The sequence below is a fragment of the Piliocolobus tephrosceles genome, chromosome 19 (assembly GCF_002776525.5).
Source record: "Piliocolobus tephrosceles isolate RC106 chromosome 19, ASM277652v3, whole genome shotgun sequence".
In the NCBI taxonomy this organism is placed as follows: domain Eukaryota; kingdom Metazoa; phylum Chordata; class Mammalia; order Primates; family Cercopithecidae; genus Piliocolobus; species Piliocolobus tephrosceles.
The window spans coordinates 33,972,192-33,982,634 of NC_045452.1; the positions used below are offsets into that span (position 1 = coordinate 33,972,192).

The 10,443-nt window shown below is 58.8% G+C and overlaps 1 long non-coding RNA gene across 1 annotated transcript; it reads left to right on the forward strand.

The window, feature by feature from the left end:
- Positions 1–7,483: 7,483 nt before the first annotated feature.
- Positions 7,484–10,145, forward strand: LOC111527946. Its single transcript, XR_002726819.1, has 4 exons — positions 7,484–7,601; positions 9,014–9,113; positions 9,446–9,537; positions 9,912–10,145. It is a non-coding gene; the product is annotated as an uncharacterized LOC111527946 (long non-coding RNA).
- Positions 10,146–10,443: the final 298 nt, after the last annotated feature.

Below are 10,443 nucleotides of genomic sequence, written 5' to 3' on the forward strand. Positions count from 1 at the left end.
CCTGGAAAGGAAGGGTCTTGTCACTGCACATCTAGACAGCAAGCCCCGGCCGTCCAGCCCCACGCCAGGTGCCCCCACTCACAGCCAGCGCTCCAGGAGCGGCACGTGTTAACGAACAGGCACCTGCCCTTCTCGGTTCCTGCGGCAGCAGGACTGGCCATGCCAAGGCCACCTCCCGGGAAAGGTGGGTCTGGGGTGGCAGGAGAGGCGGGAGACGCAGAGTGCCACGAGATGCGCTGTGCTTGGGGCCTGGGGGAGGAAGCTGGAGGCCAGAACCCCCTTCTCTCTTCCCTACAATGCAATTCTCCCCACCCTTAGCGTTTTCCACCGAGCAGCACCTCCTTTGCCGCTTCATGGGAGTGGCACCCAGGAAGGAGGGCCCAGCTCTGCCCAGGCCACAGTGGCCACAACAATGGATGCAGAGGATTTGGGCCAAACCACCTCCCCCGGCAAAGAGTGGTCCCACTTCTGTCTGTTGTTATTAACAGGCCTGGTGCGCAGGTCCTGGGTGTGCCGAAAAGCCCATCAGGGAACTGGAGGGAGCCACAGTTGGCGCACGGAACACCAGAGAGACCGCGGGCCTGGAAACACCACGGAGAGGGCAGCTGGGCTGGGCACAGCGGGGGCACCCGTGAGGCCCTCGAGTCAGAAGAGGACACCTGAGGACGCTGAGCAAGTCACAGACCACAGGACAGGGAACCTGCAGGTAAAACGGCCCCAAGGCCCAGGGAAGCCCAGGGCTCCCTGCACAGCAGGCAGGCACGGCCGGGGCCAATCCAGAGACTATAGTGGAACAGCCGACAACACAGAGAAGCAAGCGCAGGAAGGAGGTAAGACAAGCTGGAGCCGTTCATACCCACTAAGAGGCAAAGACGGCCGGGCGCGGTGGCTCAAGCCTGTAATCCCAGCGCTTTGGGAGGCCGAGACGGGCGGATCACGAGGTCAGGAGATCGAGACCATCCTGGCGAACGTGGTGAAACCCCGTCTCTACTAAAAAAATACAAAAAAAAGAAAACTAGCCGGGCGAGGCGGCGGCGCCTGTAGTCCCAGCTACTCGGGAGGCTGAGGCCGGAGAATGGCGTAAAACCCGGGAGGCGGAGCTTACAGTGAGCTGAGATCCGGCCACTGCACTCCAGCCCGGGCGACAGAGCGAGACTCCGTCTCCAAAAAAAAAAAAAAAGACGTAAAGAATCCCACAAGGCCCTGACAAGCCAGGAGGTGAGTCCACGTGAAATACAAAAACCAGCAGGGTCTGGCAGCGAGGTGGGGAGCTGCTCCGGGGGAATCTGGGCGGGCTCTCTGGGATCCCAGCACCACCTTTGGAAAGATCATTCTCCAAAACACACGTTATCTGGACAGCGACCCACCATGACCAAAAGCAACCAAGAACACTAACACTCCAAAAACCCCTTTAACAAAACTAACTTAGGGAACTAGAATTATTTCTGCTGAAAACAGAAGGGCAAAGATCAAATTAGCTGCTTCCAAATATCTGAAAACTCACGGAGCAAGAAAACATACCTGACACTGAAAGCACCTTCACTCTCCCGAGAGCAAGACCAGCTTGCAATTCAGACGAGGGAATGCAGAATAAAGGAACAGAAGAGTTGTCAGGGGCAGGGGCTGGGGCTGGGGCTGGGGCTGGGGATAAAAGACCCGGCCAAAGTGAGCTGTGCTGCTTCCAGTCAAGTGGGAGAGTAGAGGCTGCACCTCTGGAGTTCAACTAGAAACCGTGTGCTGGTCAGCATGCAGCTCCAATCTGACTAATATTTAGCATCTGCTGGGCCTAAGCTGGCACCTAAGAGAAGCCGGGTGACTGGGTCACAGAGGACAGACCTAAAGCACCTAAAACAGACCGGAGGGCCTGCTTGGCACGCACCTGGTCAGCTTTTCTTTATGAAAACCCCCAGCACACTATGCCCGCCTGGCTGTGTGAGCACCACCCAGCGCTCCACCCGGCGTCGGTTCTCCCCTCGGCTGCAGCACCAGGCACTGGGCTGGACGGCACTTTCCAGGACTGCTTGTAGCGCTCACACCTCTCTGAAGGCCAGGCAAGGCGTGAACCCCAGGCCCCCAGCTGGGGTCTGATCAACGGCACCATCCACACTTTCCTGTCCAGGGCCTGCCCAGTCTGCCTGCCGCACCCCTGCCCTCAACTCCACACCGCGCTGGCTCCCACCTGCATCCACCTTCTGGAAGAGGGCTCCGTTCACAGCCCCACTCTGCCACCCCTGCACGTGGTTCTGCCCCTCCTACTGCCCCACCCATGGCAGCTGGCCCTGAGCCCCAGGCGTCCAGCTCCTGGCTGCTGCCCCGGGCCTGTTGGGAGGTCATCCTGGGGACCTGATGACCAGGGGTTCCATTGACAATCAAGAGATTCCAAAGGCCGAGGACTCATCTGTAAGTCCTGACAGAGCCCATAGCCTGGGGTGGCCCTGGGTGTGCAGGAAGTGCCCACATTCTGACCCCCAGCAGCCTAGATGGTCCTGCTGAGGCTCAGAACACATCCAAGGCTTCCTGCCCCACGGAGCGGTCCTTCACAGGCGAGAGGCCCTTATTCCCACAGTTACTAATGCCTCCCCTTCTGTGAACCAACACCACGCTGCACTGTCACTTCTGGGACAGGTCAGTCAGTGTCTTCAAGCAACACAGGCCTCTCTCGGAGCTCAGGAGACTGGAAGTCAGAAGTCACAGAGCCCAGAGGGGTCCTCTGGAGGCTCCAGGGGAACCCACTTCTGCTAATGTTCTCCCCAGCCCCCGCCCGTGGCTCCGCCTCCACCATCCCCTACTCTCCCTGTCCTGCCTCTTCTCTATAAGGACCCTTGTGAGGACGTGGGGCCCACCCGATAATCCAGGGTCATCCCCACCTGATCCTGAGCCTCATCCCACACACAGGCCACACGCACGGGTCCCACAGCCCGGGGTGGTCAGCTCGGGGTCGGTATTCAGCCTTCTGTGTGTGTGATCGGAAGTGGAAGCATAAATGTGGGTTTTGGGTTTTGTTTCTTAAGTTCGGAGATGTTAGCGTCCATCTGTTTGCCCTCTCACTGGCGGGCAGGGCTGTTTTCCGGTCTGGGAGGCTGGCTGTCCGTGAGGCCCTCAGGCCACGTGCCCGGAGTGTGGCCATCAGCAGAGGCCAGGCCGGGGCAGAGTTGGCTGCAGGGTCCCCGTCTTGCCTGCAGGAGGCCACCCAGGTCTGTTTAAAGTGTCAGACATCCACCGTGTTGGCGCGACAGGCTGAATTGGGACATGTGGTTTTCCTGGTTTCCAAACCTCCCACAACATTCTCAGTCATTTTCACAATAGAAACGTGTGACTATCAACCTGAGTATCCCAAATTCTGAGCAGGTCGGGCTGGAGCTCATTCCTTTGGGGGTGAAGTCTCATTTCAGCTGGGAAACAGGGATGTCCTGGCTGCCCCGAGGGGATCAGAGACCCCGCATCAAGATGTGCCCCCGAAAGGGAGACAGGGCTGAGATTCCAGGATCCAAGACAGATCAGAGGTCAGCACCAACACGGCCTGCCTCTTCCCCCTCTTCCCCCTCTCCCTCCTCCCCTTCCTCCTCCTCCTAAGGATGGACAGCAGAGATGGAACAGGTGCGCACACGCTTGGAGAGGGTAAGCTGTTTAGCTGAAATGAGAATTTCTACTAGAAGATGCCTCCCAGCTCCATGGACCAGCTCACTCCATAAGGCTCCTGCCCCTGAAGGTCTGCCACCTCCCTCAGCACCCCTCCAATCCCACACCTAGGGAATTTCCTGGGAACCCGCCTTTTAAGCCCTCTCCATCCTCCACCCTGCCTCTGTCCTCTGCAAAGGCCCAGGCACAAGTGCTGGGCATGGCTGGCGGGGCCTTTGCTTCCCTCAGTGCCCGGGGACAAGGATGTGCGGAGGGACCCCGGGGTTAGCTCGGACGGGATGCATGGACACTTCCTTCTTTCCGGCTGGAAGGCTGAGGTGGTAACAGAAAGGAAGCGGATGTTCTCTGAGCTCCTCCTCAGAGGCGACACGTGAGGCTCAACTTTACAAAGCACAGACGCCTGCCTCTGGGAACCGACTCTTTACAAGTGAGCTCCTCGCAGGGGCAAAAGAGGCCCAGCTTTCTCTGAAGTCTCCTGACAGCTGAGGGGTCTTAGCAGGAGATTTTAGAAAACGCTCGCCGCCCAGTAACAAAATCCAGCAAGCAGAGGAGGCGGGTGTTCCCCGGGTCCCCGGACGGGGGCGCTGAAGCCTGTCAGGGTGCAGGCACCCTGGCCTGCGGACACAAGGGGAGCTGGAGGAGGTCAGGGTGGCTGCCCTCCGTCATGCACATCGTCCTGGGCAGGCACAGCGTGGGGCTGAGTAAGCAGCAGCACAAACCTGCGTCTGGTCACAGGGACCCATTTGACTCACGGTGTACACCAGTCCCTCCTATGCGGCTCTGCCCTAAGGGCGGCGATGGAGCCCTCTCCACCGTGGAGTCCCCCGCAGAGCCTGGGGACCGGCCGGCCTCAGAGGGCTGTCAGCAGGACCCACCCCAGGAAGCCCATGTGTGATGTCCCATCCTTCCTGTATGGCCCCATGACCATCTCCAGGCACAGATTAGAGACCAAGACACAGAGAGGGTGAGCAGCCTGCCTGTGGCCACACAGCACTCAGGGTCACAGCCTGAGCTCTGTCATCACACTAGATGGCATCCCACTCATGAGGGCAAAGAGGACCACAGACGATGGCCAGGCTTCCTGACACTTTAGCCATTACTGTGAGAAGCATCTCTAACTCCATATCACAAAGGCAGAGTCAAGACCCTAACAGCTGACAGGTGCCACGTGCCTCCCCACAGGCACTGAGGCCTCAAGCACCTTCGCTTGCAGGACCCCCACTGCCCCTCAGCAGACCTGTGCTGCAGATGAGCAAAGGGACAGGGCCAGCTCTACTGTCGGTGTGCCTGGGCCACAGGCCCCTGAGCTCTGCTGGCCACTCCAGGGTCCCACCTCTAAAGGGACCAGAAAAATGAGGAAAAACAACTCCACACATTGAGAAATATCATACCCCATGGCTGAGCGTGGGGGCTCACGCCTGGAATCCCAACACTTTGGGAGGCCGAGGCAGGTGGACCCCTTGAGGTCGGGAGTTTGAGACCATTCTGGCCAACATGGCAAAACTGTCTCTACTAAAAAAAAAAAAAAAAATGCCAGGTGTGCTGGTGCACCCTTGTAGTCCCAGCTACTTAGGAGGCTGAAACAGCAGAATTGCTTAAGCCCAGGAGATGGAGATTGCAGTGAGCCAAGGTCACGCCACGGCACTCCAGCCTGGGCAACAGAGCCAGACCCCGTCTCAAAAAAAAAAAAAAAATCAAACCCCCAGTTAAAGGCTAACCATAAACAATAAAAGTACGCAAAATAGGACATCCAGAGCTGAAAGCATCAACAGACAAAAAGCAATGGGGAAAGAGAATGTACCTTCAGGGAAGTGGGCACCAGCCGCAAACCCAGCATTCCCGGAGAAGCACGACAGCCCCTGAGTGCGTGAAAACATTCACCCACACGGCAAACTCCACATTCCCTGAGAAACACAACAGCCCCTGAGTGGATGAAAATGTTCGCCCGCACGGCAACGGGAACTCACCAAACAGAACTCTGAGATGACACTTTCCATCAACCAAATTAACAAGGTTTTTTTAAAAGACAGGACCCAGCCTGGCCGTTAGGGCTGCAGAGCTGCATGTAAATGAACGTCGCCCATGAGAAGTGAGGCCCTCCCCTCTCCTGCAGGTCCCCGACCACTGCCCCCCTCCACTCAGCCCTGACTCTGGCTGGGGTGGCACCCAAGATAAGAGCCGTGAGACGACGAAGCCCTCGCCTACGTCAGCGATAAGGGTGCCCTGTTCCCTGTCACTGCTTGCTCACGGTGCCGGGCCCTCCACAGCCTGCGTCAGCGATAAGGGCGCGCTGTTCCCCGTGTCTGCTCATTCGAAGCACCGGGCCCTCCAGACTGTGGGTGTCCGAGGCTCACTGTGGTGTTTCCTTCCCGTCTCGGGCAGGCATGGCCTCTCGCACACAGAGGTGCTCAAAAATGCACACAGGAAAAAGAATCAAAGGCCAGGAGGACGAAGAACCGTGGATGGGCTCTCCCGGAGCAGCTGGTGGGGGCCTCATCGCCCATCAGCCCACGGCCCTGGGCTCCGAGGTCCTCCACTGATGCCAGCCCCCAACCCCACCGGCCTCTTTAGCCCCAAAACATGGAAGAAGTCACAGACACTGGTTCCGTGGGGTCACCTGGCATCGGGGAAGGCAGAGTCACGGCAGACGATGTCCTGCCCCTGGATAACACCCTGCATTGGCAGCTGCAGGGCTGGGGCTTCACTGCAGGCCCACGGAGGTTCTGGGACGCCACCCCTCTCTCTCCCCCATGCCCCTCCCTGCCACAGGGAGAGGCCAGATGTCCCGCCCAGCAGCAGCGTCCACGTGAATCGAGTGATTCCTCCCAAAACAAAGTCTCCCACTGTCTAAGTTGAAACATGGAAGCGAGGTCTCTCTCGGTCCCCGAGGCTGTGGGGTGTGTCGACTCAGGCCTGCCCAGGTGCGTCCAGAAGAGGCCTGTGGAGCAGCTGAATCAGAGGCTCTCCTGAGCACTCAAGCTCCAGGACCAGGGACGCCAGACCTGGTGAAGCCGCCACCAAGACGGGCTGCCGGCCCAGGAGCTATGTCCAGCCTGGCTTTCCCATCGGTTCACGTCACCCCAACACAGACAGTGCCTCTCCTGCCCCAGGAGCAGCTGTGTTGGCAGGTTCTCTGCAGATAGAGGAGTCCGAGCTGCTGAAACTTGATGCTATCTCAAAATCTCTAAGCGCAGATTCCAAAAAGGCCTAACTGTGGCAAATATTGAAGCTGCTCAATGGAACGGTGGGAAAATACAAAAGCAAGGACTTCAGACCAAAAATAAATGAGCAAACGAACAAACAAACGGCTGGGGGGTGGGTGCGAGTTCCACCACTGTAACCCATCACGCTCTCTCCTCCTGCCGTTCCCATTGGCCTTCCTGCCTGTGGCTCTGGCCCAATGTCTGTCCACGGGTACTCACCACAGGGGTCAGCCCTCACCCCCAGTGTGTCCGTCCACGGGCACTCTCCGCAGGGTCAGCCCTCACCCCCAGTCAGTGCCTGGCCCCAGCACCAGCATGTGCCCACTCGCAGGCCTGCTGGGCTTCTGGAAGACGGCATGACAGCCAAACCACCATCCAGCCTGGTGCTGGTGCCTGCCCTGCCCTGCCCATCACATGGCCCCGCTGGGAACGAGGGGCCCCACAGGCGATCAGCCCCGAGGTGGCGAGGTGACCCCGTCTGCCAGCATGAAATGCCAGAAAGTGCCAGAAAGATGCAAGGGCTTGAGAATAGTTCCCCTTTCCCCAGCTCTTGTGGAAGAAGCCAGAACAGCCGTGCCAGGGCTTGCCTGCGCCGGAGGAGCTGTGGAGGGAAGGCATGCTCCTGCAGGCATGGGGTAGACACTTCCCCTGCAGCCTCCACATTTCATCTGACTCAGCGCATCCGAGATCAAAAGCTCCCCCTGACAGCCCTTCTGCAGAGGCCCAAACCTGCCATCTCAAGCATTACCACCACGGCCGGTAAGGCCGCTCCCTCATTCTCTGTGGCCCTGGGCAGCGCCAGGGGACAACACAGATCAATTCTCTGCCTGAGCTGGCTGTCTCCTCACGTGGCACGGGGTCTGGCACAAAGACACAGTCTGTGGAATGTGGCTTTTACACAGTTGCCAGCAGCCGCTCACAGAACCCCTCGAAGAAGCAGCCACTCCCGCCCCGGGTGTTAAGGAGGGGGAACTGAGGCAGCAAGGCTGGTGATGGCCACTGGCTGTGGAACAGGGTCTGCGCTCAGGCACCAGATGGCAGGGCCTCACTTGCCTGGCGCTCTGCTGCCTTGGACAGGTTCTTGCCTGTGACCACCTGGTGCTGGGCTCTGGCCTGTGACTGCCCAGTGCTGGCCCTGGCAAGGCTCCCAGGAGGCGGGGCTCAGCGGCCCAGTCATTCTGGGCAGGTGCCTGGGCCTCAAAAAGGGCCCCAGACCCCAAACTTCCAGGCCTGAGAGGCCTCAGATGAGAGAAGCACCCGAGCCCAGAGGCCACAGAGCACCCCACAGTGCCCCAAACTACTTTCAGGATCTTCATGGGCCACAGTATTTCAAAATGTACCAAATGTCATCATCGTATAAGGGCACCCAACATGTATTTTAGTTTCCCAGGATTCTGTCCCTGCCCTGCACAGCACCACATGAGGTAACATCTGTCTCAGGCCCTGTGCTGTCCACCGCTGGCTGGCCACTGAAATCTCGCCATGGGGTGTGGCCCGGCTAGGCCTATCATCTTGTTCTCTGACAGGCACCTGCTAACAGACAGCCCGGAGGGTGGCAGCTCTGACTGGCCCTGGCAGGCACTGGGGTGGCTCCTTCTCCGCATGGTCCAGCGCCCCATGCCGGGGGTGGGGTGAGGGCCATGGCCAGCCCCTCTGGACACAGGCCCAGCCTGGGGGCTGTTCTCAGCCATAGCCAGCTTTCTCCCCGCCAGCCTCTGCACCTGACCCCTGAGCACTGGTGGGGAGCCAGTGCCGGGCACAAAGGCCCCGTTGGCTGGCACACCCTCCTCTGCAGGCCTGGGGCTGAGAGAGGAAGAGACTTGCTGGAGGTTTCAGGTGTCACCCCACCCCACCCCCACAGCTGTGAGGTTCTCTGGATCCCTGGGCTTCACCTAGAAAGTTCCAGGGGGGACCGGGGTCTCCAACATACGCTCCACAGCCAGACCCGGAGGGTCTCCTTCCAGAGCAGAAGCAGGCACCCCTCCCCCCACACAGTGAGTGGGGGTGGGAGGGTGTTGTGGCAGCCCCTCTCTCTGAGCTGCCTGCATACCTCCTGCCCTCACACAGTGTGGGGGGAGCGGAGAGGGTGTTGTGGGGGCCCCTCTCTCTGGGCTGCCTGCAGGCTGCAGCTTCTACCCCAACCCAGCCCATCCCCTACTGTCCGTCCTCAGCAATCAGGAGCTGCTCCCAGGGCAGTGGTGCTACTGCTCATACCACAGGTTCCCCTGGTACTCCCGGGGCCCAGAGAACCCAGCCTTTTCCACAATCCAGGTGAAGACAGAACAAGACACTCTGAGGGAGAAAGAGTTTGTGTGGATGCAGCATGACTACGTGAGAATCACACATCTGCGGGGGGCATGTGTGTGTGCATGTACACAGGTGTGCCCCCGCACTTGTGTGTGACTGGGAATGTGCACCTGTGTGCACAATTGTGCATGTCCATGTATGCGTGTGCCTTGCACTTTTAAATGGAGCAGCAGCGGGTGAGGTGGGGCTCTCCCGGACTGGCCCCCAGTGTCTGGCGCCTGCACTCTGGAGCAGGGCGGTTTGCTCCTTCTAGGTTTTCCTGCAGAGGACTTCCCCCGCTCTGCTTTCATTTATAGGAAAACAGGAGTACCCTGAAAAACAAGTTTTGCTGAAATTCAAAACTGTCTTCCAAAGTCCCTGCATCTGAATCCTGAAGACTCCCCAGTGGGTGAGACGAGGAATAAGACCACCTTCTACGGGAGGGTCTCTCCCGTTACCTAGGTGCTGTGTGCCCTGGGGTGAGCCACACCCGTGGAAGCCAGGTCACTGAAGCCCAATCCCGGCAGGGCTTCAGAGGGAATGGGGAGTGAGGTGCAGGGACCCTGCCTTGTACCCACACCACTCGGCTCTGTGCTCACCACCAAACAGGAGGAGGTCCTAGTGGTGAGCAGGGGCAGGATATGCACCTTCTGGGGGCCGCAGGGGGGCGAGGGGAGCGCTTGATGCAGTGATGGAGTGTAGGAGAGGCTCAGAGACAAGGCGACTCATGAGACCAGGCTCCTGGCATGGCCATGGGCATCAGCAACTGTCCCGTTTCCTCAGCCCCATTCTGACTCTGAAGCACTGACTACAAGCACCTCCCGGGGACCATGGACATGTCGCACACACGAATTCACCAGAGGAGAAACTGCAGGTAAGACTGCAGCACCTGATGGCTGGGTGGCAATCAGGTGGTCAGGTGACCACCAAGCCCGCAGGTTCCTGATTACAGGGAAAGGCACAAACACCATTCAAAACCTCAGCATCACAGCGACCAATCCTGACACAAAAAAGCAAAAGACTTTTCTAGGGGTCACGTGCAGCACAGAGACACGGAAAGATGCATCATTCTTGGCCAGAAAAAAAAAAAAATGTGCAAATCAGCAAACCGGGCCTCAGGCCTTCAACTCTCAAGGGTGCTTTTTAACTTTTGAGAACAACTCAAACCCTTGCCAGAGTCAGCATTTCAGACACATTAGCTCTTCTCCAATAACCCCTTAAGGGGGCGACTGTTTTCCCATTTCACTGGGACTTGGTCCTGCAGGGACTGGAACCTGGGCTGCAGGTGGCCTGGAGCCTGACTTCTCTCCGGGTT